At 42.2% G+C, this 13,926-nt stretch overlaps 1 pseudogene; it reads right to left on the reverse strand.

The window, feature by feature from the left end:
* Window positions 1-1,062: 1,062 nt before the first annotated feature.
* Window positions 1,063-2,446, reverse strand: LOC114708550 (annotated as a pseudogene).
* Window positions 2,447-13,926: the final 11,480 nt, after the last annotated feature.

Genomic DNA, 13,926 nt, shown 5'->3' on the forward strand with positions numbered 1-13,926 from the left:
TTGTGTGTCGTCAAGTTGAAAGAGGTCAGAAGGGGTGGTAAAATATCTTATCTGGGTCTAGGCCCTTAACTGTCATTAGTCTTAGCATCTTGGGTAGCTTAGAATCTCCGATTTAATTCCATTCCTTGCCATTCACTACAGAGAAGCTTTTCTGATTAAGGCTGAGTAACAGTCCATTCTGTGAATACATTTTCTTTATTCATTCTTCTGTTAAGAAGTATCTAGGTTGTCTTCAATTTCTGGCTACTATGAATAGAGCAGCAATGAACATGGTTGAGCAAATGTCTCTGTGGCAGGATGAAGCATCCTTTGGGGGTATATGCCCAAGAGTAGTGTAGCTGGGTCTTGAGGTAGATTGATTCCCATCTTCCTGAGGAACTGCCACACTGTTCCACAGTGCCTCTGTAAGTTTGTACTGCCACCGTCATTGGATGAGTGTTCTCCTTACTCCACCAGCATGAGCTGTCACTTGTGTTATTAATCTTAGCCATTCTGATGGGTATAAGATGAAGTCTCAAAGTAGTTCTGCTTTGCATTTCCCTAATGGCTAAGGATGTTGAACATTTCCTTAAGTGTTTCCCAGCCATTTGAGTTTCCTGTAATGAGACTCCTCTATTTAGATCTGTTCCCCACTTTTTCCTAGTTTCTTTTTTTTAAAAGATGTATTTATTTATTACGTGCACAATGTTCTGCCTGCATGTATTCCTATGCACCACAAGAGGGCACCAGATCTCATTACAGATAGTTGTAAGCCTGTGGTTGCTCAAGACCTCTGGAAGAGCAGCCAGTGCTCTTAACCTCTGAGTCATCTCTCCAGTTCCTGCTCCTCATTTTTAATTGGGTTATTTATTTACTTATTTTTCTTACTTAGTTTTTATTCATAATCATAAACTTAACTCTGCAATCCAGCTAGACTTGGGAGGGGAATGAGGAGAATATGGAACCCAGAGAACTTCAGTGAGAGCGGAGATTACAGGGTACTGCGAGCAGGTAGGGTGAGGGTGCTCTCCTGAGCTACCGAAAGAACGGTCTGGTGGATAAGAAGCCCGCAAGTCGAAAGAATTAGAGTTGTCCACGGTCGGAAATGGTGATCTTCTTGCTGGTCTCGCCATTCCTGGACCCAAAACGCTCCGTGGCTTCCACGATGTTCATGCCTTCTTTCACCTCCCCGAAGACCACGTGTTTGACATTCAGCCACTCCGTCTTGGCGGTGCAGATGAAAAATTGGGAACCATCTGTGTTTGGTCCAGCATTTGCCATGGACAAGATGCCAGGACCTGTATGCTTCAGGACGAAGTTCTCATCCTCAAATTTTTCTCCGTAGATGGATCTGCCGCCAGTGCCATTATGGCGTGTGAAGTCACCACCCTGGCACATAAATCCTGGGATAATCCTGTGAAAGGAGGAACCCTTATATCCAAATCCTTTCTCTTCAGTGCTCAGGGCACGGAAGTTTTCTGCTGTCTTTGGAACTTTGTCTGCAAATAACTCCAAGGGCTCGCCATCGGCCGTGATTTCGAAGAACACGTGGGTTGACCATGGCTGCAGCAAGTGGCGACAGGGGACAGCGGCGTCTGCAAAGCCTATTTTCTTGATCTATAGTTCCTTGAGTTCTTTGTATATTTTGGATATTAGCCCTCTATCAGATGTGTAGTTGGTAAAAATCTGTTCCCAACCATAGGCTATCAATTTGTCTGGATGAAGGTGTCCTTATCCTTGCAGAAGCTTTTAAGTTTTGTGAAGTCCCATTTATTAATTGTTGATCTTATTGTCTGTGCTGTCAGTGTTCTGTTCAGAAAGTCTTTTCCTGTGCCAATGAGTTCAAGACTATTCACTACTTGCTCTTCTGTCAGGTTCAGTGTATCTTGTTTTATGTTGAGGTCTTTGGTCCATTTACAGTTGAGTTTTGTGCAGGGCGATAATATGCATTTATTTAGATTCTTTTACATGCAGCCATCTAAACCCTTGGACATCAAATATATAGCTACAGAATTTGGAGTTTGCCCTGCTGGGTTTTGGTCTTGCTTTGGTACAATATTTCCTTACTATGCTCCAATTCCCTTTGGGATGGTAATTTATATTCTATGATATTATATGCTGGAACTATCTAATATGATTTTCATTTTGCAGGGGGTTACAGTTAAGAGATTGGCTTGAGTCTCAGATGAGACTTTGGACTTTTAAACTGTATTTAGACTGTGAAAAACTATGGGGACTTTTGGAGTTGGACTAAATGGATTTTGCATTATGATATGGCCATAAGCCTTTGGGGCATTCCAAGGGAATGGAATGTGATGGTTGGAATGAGAAAGCCCCCCATGGTCTCATATATTTTAATGCTTGATATCTTACTTAGTGTTTCTAATGCTTTAATGAAACACCATGACCAAAGCAACTTGGTGAGGAAAAGATTTATTTCAGCTTACTCTTGCCGATAACAGTCCATCACTGAGGGGAAGTCAGAGCAGGAACTCAAACAGGGCAGCAACCTGGAGGCAGGAGTTGATACAGAGGCCATGGAGGAGTGCTGCTTACTGGCTTGCTCAACATGGCTTTCTTAGCCTGCTTTCATATAGAACCCAGGACCACCAAGCCAGGAATGGAACAACCCACAATGGGCTGAGCCCTCCCTCATCAATCACTAATTAAGAAAATGCCCTACAGGCTTGTCTACAGCCCAGTCTTATGGAGGCATCTTCCTGATGGAGGTTCTCTCCTCTCAGATGACTTTAGCTTGTGTCAAGTTGACTTAACACTACCCAGCATACTTGGTCCCCAGTTGGTGGAACTGTTTGAGTAGGATTAGGAGGTGTGGCCTTGTTGGAGGAGGTGAGTCACTGGAGGTAGACTTCAAGGTTTCAAAAGCCAATTACATTCCTAGTAGCTTTCTCTGCCTCACACCTGTGGATCAGAATGAGTTCTCAACTACTAATCTAGTGTCATGCCTACATGCCTACTGCTGTACCCCCACCCCGTGATGGTCAAGATTCCAACTCTCTAGAACCATGAACCCCAATAAACTCTCTTTTAAGTGTGTCTTGATTATAGTGTCTCTTCACAGCAATAGAAAAGTAACCATGACAGTCATCATCTCAGAAAATGTGTGAGACAGAAAATAGCAATTTTCTCAAGCAGAAATCAATCAGATCCCATCTACTGACCACAATGAAGCATAATCAGAACACAGAGATAAAAGTTAATAAGAAACAACAGAGAGATGTGGTTTTGACATCAATCATGCTGATGGTTTCCTAGAAACACATTAATCTTCAAATCTTTTAAGGTGTATACATTAGACACTTGCAAATTTTTATGTCTCAATCATATCACAAGAAAGCAGCTTAAAACAAAAAGCAAAGTATTTGAAACCAATTTCCCTTCCCAGTGTAGGGAGTGAGTGAAGTCCTGAATGAACGTGTCCACGTCAAAGATCAAGACCTCAGACCCACAGGAAGTTGGCAAAGCCTTCCCTGTATGGGTCAGGCTCAGAAATGGTAAAACTTTCTTCTGGGCTGAGTGCACATGTTAACTGTGTGCAAGGGCTGAGTGCACATGTTAACAGTGTGTGCAAAGACAAGCTCATGAACATCAACCAGTGTGTGCTAAACCTAGCAACCACAGCCTCCTCCCCTGAGATGCTCAGGGGGCCCATGCACTCTCTGATGGCGATGCACCAACTGCACAGTAACCTGGAATCTCGGTGTGTTTATTGTGTACATCACAGGGGGAAGGAATGGCTAGTCTCTATAGGAGGTTGTGTTGGGTAGTTATAGGTCAACTTACACTAGCTATGTATCTCTGAGAGGAGGGAGCAGCAATCAAGAAAATTCCTCTATAAGACTGGGCTTTAGGAGTCGGGTGGTGGTGGCACACACCTTTAATCCCAGCACTCGGGAGGCAGAGGCAGGCGGATCTCTGTGAGTTTGAGGCCAGCCTGGTCTCCAAAGTGAGTTCCAGGAAAGGCACAAAGCTACACAGAGAAACCCTGTCTCGAAAAACCAAAAAAAAAAAAAAAAAAAAAAGACTGGGCTTTAGGCAAAACTGTAGGGCATTTTCTCAATTAGTGGTTGATGGGGGAGGGCTCAGCCTATTGTGGGTGGGGTCATTCCTGTTAATCCTGAGTTCTATATGAAAGCAGGTTGAGTAAAGTTAATTTGTAAATGGCATCAGGGCAATTAGCTATCCCATTAAGAAAGTAAAATGTCTACCAACTTAAAGGCAAAGTCTAAGCTTATTGAAGAACCAAATATGGAAGCTAGAGATGAACTTAGTGATGGAATATAGGCTTAGCATATACAAGGACCTCCATTTAATCCCTACTACTGCACAGACACTAAAAACAAAAGAAGGAAAGTGAAAGGAACAATAAAATAGACTCACTTGAACTATTAGAAAATAATCTAACCAGGATCTTGGAAAGCATACCTTCCAAGGACACAAAATGCAAAATCCATAGTTTAAGACCATGCATTGATCATGTCAAAACGAAGCCCTCTGTATGACAAAAGACACAACGATCAAAATAGACAAGCCATTTACCTGGAAGAACATTTGCAATAGCTTGCTTATGATTGGGATAATTAATGCTTATTAGTAAGAAGGAAAACATTACCCAGTAAAAAAAGCAGCAGAAATAAAATTGAAAATTGAATGAAAATGTGCAGGAAACAAGCAATCATGTGAAAAGATTCTTACCCACAAGTAATTAAAAATATGCAAATTAGCACAATTAGAGGCTGTTTTGGAAAACATAATGAAAACTAACAATAACTATAGAAAGCAGTCTTGTGTGCTGACAAATTGACTGTATCTACTATTTTTTTTTAGTAAGTGTACCCTTCAATGCAGAAATCTTCCCCAGGATGCTTTTTATCAAGAAATAACAGCACAAATATATGAAGGACTCAAGATCTCACTCAGCACTGATTATGATGTCAGAATGTTGAAAACCACTGACATGCTGCTAATAATTGAATGAATTACTCATTCAGAGAAAAGATTGTTCAGTGAATTGCATAAAAACAAAAGAGCAATGGAAGGAAGGAAGATTCTCTGAGACAGACTGTGAGGTGAGCAGTGTGCACAGCAGAATAATAGACTGAATCACATTAGCGACACAAAAGTGTGCCTGTACGTGATGGAGCTTCCCTTCCATCCTGCACATGGGCTCAAACACACGCAAACATCTGGAAGAATACACATGCTCAAGGGTACATCTGGGGAAAAGGGCTGGGGTAGACCAGATGTCTGATAGAAATGTTTGCTTCACTGGAGTTACTGCTTGTGACCTTCACAGAAACACATCTTCATGTTTTTTAAATAGGGGAAAAATCAGCCAGAGATCCAACAGCTGACTCAATCCAATGTGCCCCCCTCACAGCTCACCTTGGTTCTTCCTCTCTCAAGCTTTTCCCAAGAGTCCTGTCTCCGTGGGCACTCATCATGTGGTCATTCTTTTCCTGTCTTCTCCCTGACTCTTAAGAAATTTTGGAAGGGTGGCACACCCTGAGATTATACATAAGCCACTGCTAGGATTAAATTTACCTGAATCAAATAAAATAAACTCAATACTGATTTTTTAAAATAAGAATGAAAAGGGAGGGTCTGTTGCCATATTTGGGTAGAATATTCATTATTTCTTCTGGCTCTTCCTTCTCTATATCCTTCTTCCATCTTCTCTGGCCACAGAGAGATCACCTTCATGGGGGTGTATGCCATGATCCAGATACAGGCGAAAGGAGGTGTCTTGACAGGTGGAAGAAGAAGACACTGCTTCTTCATGCTTGAGCTCATGCATGTACAACTTCATGTGGGGTAGGAAGCTGGCATTCATAGTGGGGCCTGTGGGTTACCAAGAGACGCACCAAAGGAAAGACCGGAGTAGCTGCTCATCGATCATTGGCATCATCTTAGCATTGTGTTTTGTGTCGCCTCTCAGCAGGCTGCCTGATGCTCACTGTGTATTGCTGTCTCTCTCACTCAGACCATCTTACTGCTGCCTCACACCTCTGAATAACCTGCTCTCGTCTTCGAACCCGAGTAACTCATTGTAAAGATGCATGTTCCCAGCTAGGTCCCTGGCTCTCTGTCAACAGTTTTTAGAGATATTTTCTGTGTATGAGTTGTTTTGCTGCACGTATATATGGTTAGGGTACCATAACCCATGTGTGCCTGAGGCTCTTGGAGGTCAGCAGGATCAGATCCCCTGCAACTGGAGTTATAAATGATTGAGTCACCATGTCAATGCTGGGGATTGAACCTGGATCCTCTGTGAGAACAAGTATTCTTACCTGCTGAGCCATCTCTCCAGCTCCACTAAATAACCGCCCCCCCCATTTTGTAGCAATACTGGGGACTGAACCTAGGACCTCATGCATGTTAGGCAAACACTACCACTGAGCAATAGCTCTCACTCTTCCAACCCCATCTCTTAATGGTTGAGTGACAAGCAACTAAATTCTCAGAGAATTTAGGTAGAAAATGGAAAGCACAACTGAACGTACCTCACCTCACTCTGAGGGCTGAGTTAGCATGTGTCGTAGGGCCTGGGACACAGCAAGCACTTACGTACTATAATTGACTTACTCTATAACATCACGCCTCTTGCTATATTGGAATTCTTACCAATTCCAACCAGAAGTCTGTTGAGTGTGTGTTATTGCTGTTGTGTGTGTGTGTGTGTGTGTGTGTGTGTGTGTGTGTGTGTGTGTGTATGTGTGTGCATCCACGTGTGCATGTGTGTATGAAGGCCTGAGATCCCTGTTAGGTATTTTCCTCAGGTCCTCTCTATCTTCATTTTGAGACAGGGTCTCTCACTGAACCTGGGGCTCACTGATTTGATTAGGTTGGCTAGACAGCATGCTCTGGTGATCTTGTTTCTGCCTCCCCAGCACCTGGATTATTATAGACATGCACCACTATAGCCAGCTTCTAAAGTGAGTGTCATGGATCAGAACTCAGCTCCTCATGCCTGTGTGGCAAGCACTTGACTGACTATCTTGATTACTTTCCTATAGCTGTGACAAAGCACCATGACCAAGGCAACTTATAAAAGAACAAATTAAATAGGGCTTACAGTTCCAGAGGGTTAGAGTCCATGATAGCAACAGGAATAGCTAAGAGCTCACATTTTGATCTGTAAGCAGGAAGCACAGAGAGTACTGGGAACGGCATGAGTCTTTTGAAACTTCAAAACTTGCCCCAGTGGCACACCTCCTCTGATAAGGCCACACCTCCTAATCCTTCCTAAACAGTCCTGCCAACTGGGGATCAAGTATCCAAACATAGGAGCCTATGGGGGCCATTCTCATTCAAACACCACACTGACTGAGTCATCCTCTCAGCCCCCAACCAGAAGTTTGTCCCTGTAAATACTGGAGCAACAATTCCAAAACTCCCATGCAATGAAAAGGACTAAACCACAAAGCGAGTTTGGGAACTGTTTTTTTTTTTAATTAATAACATGCATTTGGCATAGGAAATATTTGAGATATTTCACAGCAAACAAAACTACTTAACTTGTGATAACTTAAACTCAATTGATCTCAAATCTCCTTCTCTCTTTTAAGTGGACAGACTGATTAAGTAAAGAATGGTTTGTAAGTTACTTTTCTCATTGCTATGATAAATACTCGATAAAAGTGATTTAAGGGAGGAGGGACTTATTTTGGCTTACAGTCTGAAGGGATACAGTTCACCATGGAGGGGAGGGGAGGCAACTGAATACCCTGTGTCCACACTCAGAAAACAGAGCAATGGACGCTGGTACTCTGTTTTCTCCAGTCCAGGACCCTAATCCATGGAACGGTGCCAGTCATGTTTGTGGTGGGTCTTCCCATCTGAGTTAGCCCAGTAAAGACACTCCTTCATTGATGTACCCAGACGTTTATAGCCTAAATGACTCTACTTGTTTGGGGCTAAATTTTCAACATAAAAGCCAGTGTGGGGCTTACATACTCGACTGTAGCAACCCCTCTTCCTCAGTTGTGTAAAAGGAGTTCTGAATGACTTTTCACATTCTTGTTTTTGCTGACTGTGTATATGTGACATTGTTCACACATTCTTCTGTCCCTTGTACTTTCCATAGATTGGTGGTTAGATCTAGAGACTTAGCAGATGCATGCTGGGTTTGTTTCTCCTAGAACTGCTTTATGATTGGTGTTGACTGCTTCCACCAGAAATAATACACCTGCAATCTGGCTCTTTTCATATTAGCTGGTGATCAATTCTAGGAATATGAAGTCATTGTGGATTACAAACCGCTGATAATCTGGTTCTGTTATTTTCATCTTTGTCATTAGAGAAAAATCTTCTTGGAAACTGAGCTGCTTTTCTGTCTTTGTGTTAAGATTTCTTAAACATTCTGATTGTCTAAAGCCTGTTACTGTAACAGATTTCCCAGAAATAATAACCACTTGTTCTTACTTACTTATGAATTTGTCTATGGTATTTAAATTTGACAGTCAGTTTGGTTAGATATAAAATTCATGGCTCACATTTTCTGTCTTTAATATTTAAGATACATTACTCCATTGTCTTCTCATATGTGGTCTTATTATGGAAGCTCTGATACAACCTGATGTATTTTTCTTTATAAATGATTTTGTCTATTTTATAATTTAATTTAATTTTACATATCAGCCACAGATTCCTTTGTTCTCCCCCATCCCACCTCCTCTTGTGTATTTATTTAGTATTTCTTTTTTACAAAGAAGCTTTTATTAGTGTGTATTAATGATAGATTTCTTTTGAGAGAAGAATTTCTTTTCATTTTGCTTAAAATCCTATAGTTTTAGGGCTAAAGAGATAGCACCATTGTTAATGTGCTAACTACAAGCACAAAGACCTGAGTTTAGTTCCCTGGGACCCATATAAAAAAGCTGGGCATAATGGCACAAGGGTATCACCCCAGCACTGGGGATCTGGGACAGCTGTATCTTTCAGGCTTACTGGTCAACCAGCCTAACCTCATTAGTGAGACCTAGGCCAATGAGAGATGGTGCATCAAAAACCAAGATGAATAGCGCCTGAGGTTGACTTCTGGCCTCCATACACGTGTGCACACATGCATGTGCACTCAATTATAAACACACACACACACACACACACACACACACACACATGAATATGCACACAAAATTTTAAAATTGTATAGTTTAACAAATGTATCTCTATATTGATTATTCGGAATCAATTTTCTTTGATACAGAAAAGCTCCATTTAACGTAGTTTTAAGTACATTTTTTAATCTCAGGAAGTTTTTTCTTGTGGTAGTTTACAGGATTTGCTATATTTTGTTGTGTGTATTTTCTTGTTTAAAATAAGATGATAAATTTCAGCAGATTAGATGAAATGATAATATAATGCAAGCTCAAATTTTCAGTCCTGTGCATTCTACCTGGGAATCCCTTCAGGATCTGTGAGCCTCCAAGTGAGTATTTCTATATTTGTGTGTGAAATTCCTTTACTTAACTATTATTATTTTATTTTTATCATTTAAAATATTTCTTATTTTTTAAGATTTAGATCTACTATACATATAGAAGAATAGTTAAGTCTTAAGTAAACAACTCAGTAAGTTTGGGCAAAATGTATTTAGTTGAATAGTCAATATTCCTATGAAGATATACAACATGTGGCCATGACCAAGACCTGGTAAGAAATCCTGCCCTTGCCCTGCCTGCCTCTAAGCGCCGCCCCCCCCCCAGCTGCTCCATGCCATTGCTGCAGATGTGGATCTGGGAAGAAGGGGAGGAGACCTCCACCCCGACATTAGTTCCCTATTCCCTCAGCCTCTAGACCCCAACACACCAACTGTTTCACATAATTGCTGTAGCTTCAGACTGGATCTGGTAAGAAAACCTGCCCCAACATTAGGCTCACCTCACCCCTCGTGCCCCTGGACCCACATGCCCAGTCACTCCACATGATGGCTCTAACCACTTCATGTAATCACTGCAGCCTTGGACCCAGCAAGAGACCCTCAGCTCTGCCTCTTCTAAACTCTTCAGGCTGTCTAGCCTGCCACCCAGCCTTTGGATTCCATCCAGATGGACTAAATGAGCTGGGAGACGGTAGTGCACACCTTTAATCCCAGCACTCTGGAAGCAGAGACAGGTGGATCTCTGTGAGTTGGGGGCCAGCCTGGGCTACAGAGCAAGTTCCAGGACAACCAGGGCTATACAGAGAAACCCTGTCTCAAACAAACAAACAAAGAAGAGATGTGTTAAATATATGGGCTAAAAGATACCCTAACTCCAGATATCTAAGTCTCATCACAAAAACACGAACTGTGTATATATATATATCCCACCCAAATCACCAATACTGTAGTAACAGTCCCCACAAACAATTTAAATGAAATTCAAGATACAGAATTCAAAAGTACAATTATAAACCTGTTCAGTGAGTTCAAAGAATTCAAAGGGGACAAAGATAGACGCCTGAATGAAAGAGAGGAGAGGAGTAAACTGATTGAAGTCCAAGAAAACACACATGACTAAATCAAATAATGAAGATGATGCAAGATATGAAAATTAAATTCAATGAAGAGATAGAAGCATTGAAGAAAACCCAACCTGAAATGAAAGAGGAAATGAAAAGACCCAGAGTCTAATAAACAGCTCAATAGAAAGCCTCAACATCAGAATGGAGCGTATAACAGACAGAATTGGATAATCAAGCAAATACACTGATAAATTTTATAGCATTAATTGTTCTGGCTCCTTTTATGTCAACCTGACACAAGCTACAATTTTCAGAGAGAAGGAATCCTCAACTGAGAAAACTGCCTCCCTAAAACTGGGTTGCAGGAAGCCTGTAGGGCATTTCTGTCCTGTGTAATATTAGAGGGACCAGCCTTACTGTTATACATCCCAGGAGCTCAGGAGAGAAACTACGAACGGTGAGGACTGTTTTCAGGAAATTAGAATCTCAGCACACCGAGCTCTTCAGTCCATTCACTTTAATTCTCTCTTCAGTCTCTAGCTTTACAGTTACATACCCAAACAATCGCTCGCGATCCTCCCCTCCAGCCAGGTCACCAGGCCTGAATTCCTGTGTGGTCATAAAGACGGGTAAGAGTTTCCTCAGACAGTGATTGTCAGGCTTCCAGGGTCCAACAGAGGGGACAAGAACCACATAGAGGGGCAGTAATTGTTAATTATCATTTGCAACCCCAAAGGGAAGTGACTAATGAATTAACTAAAGGCTAAATTCGGATAATATCTAAGAAGATGGATCTTATGTGCTCAACTATAATCTTAAATGTGATTGGTAGAAAATGTTAAGAATCTATGCATTGCTAGGTCAATGGGAGAAAATAAAACTCCCTTTTTTTTTTTTTTTTTCCTGTGGCTCCTATCTGGTCAAGCTGTCTGCCGTTTTTCTGCAGGGTGGGGAAAGTGTGCTCGGTCGCTAGGCAACCTGTGTACAGGTAGATGCCCCTGATGATAGTTAAAGGGAGATCTGGAACTAGAGGAAAGATTTGGGAAAGGAAGTAGTTAAGCTTAATTGGCACATCTGCCAGGCCTTCTCAAACAGGTAGTCTGGATGCTTAAGTCTGTTCTTAGAGAGTGCAGAGGTATCTCTGGTAAGGTACTTTCCTCCATCTGGAGATGGACCTGACCAGATGCTGCCAATGATCATAATTACTGGGGCTCTGGCTGAGCATAGCTGTCAGCGCAGAAGGTTATCTAAATATTCCTAGAAGTGGTTAGGTAAGGAGTTAGAGATCTATAAAGTTAGTAAGGCTGTAAGAAAGGAGGGTCCGAGCTAAATTGTGTAAAGCTATTATTTAATGTCCACCTGACCTAGGCGGTGTCTCCTTGTGGAATTTACCTTAAATCAGGAGACTTGCATGTGGACTGTTATTACTGTTAGTCCTTGAAAGTGGCTAAGGGAGATTTCTGATTCCAGTGCTAAAAGGAGAAAAACAGATGAGCTGGGGGGAAGAAAGCCTTTCCTGAGGCTGTTCTCCAAATACCTGGAATGTGTAATTCCAGAGAGTGATCAGTCCACACTGTTAGCCCTTCTTTGGGAAAAGTCAATTGGGAAAACTATGAAGGCACACATGATTTTCATAACAGAAGACAGCTGATACATAACAAGCCAAGTAACACCAAAAGCTCCTTGAAATTTGGCTTCCTCTGAAGGAATTTCTTGATCTCTTTGCTATAACCAGCTGAGTTCTTATGATATTTTCCTGCGGCCCATAGCATTTCTGCAGTGATTGATATGGGAGGGCCCAGTCCACTGTGAATGGGGCCAACCCTGGGCTGGTAGTTCTGGGTTCTATAAGAAAGCAGGCTGGGGCTGGAGAGATGGCTCTGCCGTTAAAGGCTAGGCTCACAGCCCAAAATATAAGAAAGTAGGCTGAGCAAGTCGTGGGGAGCAAGCCAGTAAGCAGCATCCTCCACAGCCTCTGCATCAGCTCCTGCCTCCAGGTTCCTGCCTTGCTTGAGTTCCTGTCCACACTTCCTTTAATAAATGAACAGCGACATGGAAGTGTAAGCCAAATAAACCCTTTCCTCCCCAACTTGCTTTGGTCATGGTGTTCATCACAGCCATAGTGACTGTAACTAGGACAGAAGTTGGCACAAGGGTAGTGGAGCATTGCTGTGAATGACCTGACCATATTGTTTTAGGGAGGATGCTGGAAGGACTTTGGAACTTTGGGCTGGAAAAGCCAATGAGTGTTAAGAGCCCAGTGAACTGTTCTGTAGGAGCTTGGAGTATAATGTGGAGGGCAATGCAAACAATGGAGGGCTGGCTTGGGAAGTTTAAAGACTCTATCAGGGCCATTTGTTATTTTGATTTAAGATTCTGTGGTTCTGGTTAGCTGGGGCTGAAAAGCCAGCCATGATTAACAAGAGACTGGCAACATTGAAGTGAAACCTTTGCATTACTGGGACAATTAACGCTGGCCAGCCGGAGCTGAGAAATTAGCAGTGAGTGAGAAGAGACCAGCATCACTGAGGTGAAGTCTTCTGGGAAGTGTTTCCTCAGGGTCAGCACACAGAAGCTATGTTCAGAGGTGGCCAAGGTCATACCTCTTGGTGGCAGCTGAACTTGGTAATGTGTACGAGTCACCCAGGTGGTACTGGTTCTGAAGGCATGAGGGGGTCATGGAGAGCAGCTGAGGCTCGGCACTGTGAGAGGCCAGGAGAGGCCATTGGTGAAGGTGCAGCCTCAGTGGCAGTTGAAGGCCCAGGACTGAAGGGGTCATGCAGAGAACTTAAGGCTTGGCACCATGAAGAGAGCCTATGAGAAGCTGTTCATGAAAGTATAGCCTAGTTGCAGCAGAAGACCCAGCATTTTGGAGATGCCAGTACCGTGGGATGACCACTAGAACAGCATTAGCAGTGGAGTGGAGCCAGCTGGAGCCTAGAAGACAAGCTGTGTGTGCTGCAGAGGGCAGAGCTGGAGAAGTGACCCAAGCCTTTGGAAGAACCCAAGAGATCATGAGTGGATCCCAGTTATTGGACATTGAGTTATTTACACTGTTGGAGTTTGGTTTTGCTTTGTTCTGAATGTAACTGTGCCCTGGTTCTTTCCTCTTGAAGTAAGGAAGTATCTAATTTATTTTTTATTTTACAAGATCCCACATTTGAGAGACTTTAAACTTTAAAAGACAGAGAAATTTTGGAGTTTTACAAAGACTGGGTTTTTAAGAGACTGGGTTTTTTTTTCAAAGAGACAATTTTTAAAGTGTTAGAGTTTATAAGGTTGTGGGACTTTTTATGTTTGTAAAATGTTTTACATTGTGATGTCTTTATTAATGTGTGATTTGGGGATGAATAAGAAAGGAAAGGTTGTGTCTTAACGGTGATGTGTTTGTGTGTCAGGTTGACAAGGGGTCAGTTGTGCTGACTAGTTTTATGTCAGCTTGACACAGATAGAGAGGAAGGAGACTCAATTTAAAAAATG

Source organism: Peromyscus leucopus, chromosome 20 (genome assembly GCF_004664715.2).
Source record: "Peromyscus leucopus breed LL Stock chromosome 20, UCI_PerLeu_2.1, whole genome shotgun sequence".
NCBI classification, from domain to species: Eukaryota; Metazoa; Chordata; class Mammalia; order Rodentia; family Cricetidae; genus Peromyscus; species Peromyscus leucopus.